This window comes from Syngnathus scovelli, unplaced genomic scaffold, assembly GCF_024217435.2.
Source record: "Syngnathus scovelli strain Florida unplaced genomic scaffold, RoL_Ssco_1.2 HiC_scaffold_63, whole genome shotgun sequence".
NCBI lineage: Eukaryota > Metazoa > Chordata > Actinopteri > Syngnathiformes > Syngnathidae > Syngnathus > Syngnathus scovelli.
The window spans coordinates 120,001-120,469 of NW_026061645.1; positions in this window are offsets into that span (position 1 = coordinate 120,001).

The window sequence follows — 469 nt, forward strand, 5'->3', positions numbered from 1 at the left end:
CGGGCTAGAGCCGGGTGAGGTCGTCTCGAACCACGTGCCTGAAGGCCGCCTCGCGCCGGATTCGGCCCCGCTCATTCGTCGGAGTGACCGCCCGACGCGGGCATCGCTAGATTAGCCGTGGCCCCGATCCTTCCCCATCGACAGCCTTTCGCCCCCTGTGCTCCGGCCTGTTAATAGAGGCGGCCGGTACCCCTTCCTTGGATGAGAGAGAATCCTTAACGGACCATTCGCAGATTTTCGCCCGGCCTCTGTTTACCGAGGCGGCCGGTACCTCCGTCTGCCTTGGATGGACCGCATCCGCAGATTTTCGTCCGGCCTTAGCTTAAGGAGACGGCCGTTGCCTCCACACCTTGGAGATGATATTCGCTCCGGGCTAGAGCCGGGTGAGGTCGTCTCGAACCACGTGCCTGAAGGCCGCCTCGCGCCGGATTCGGCCCCGCTCATTCGTCGGAGTGACCGCCCGACGCGG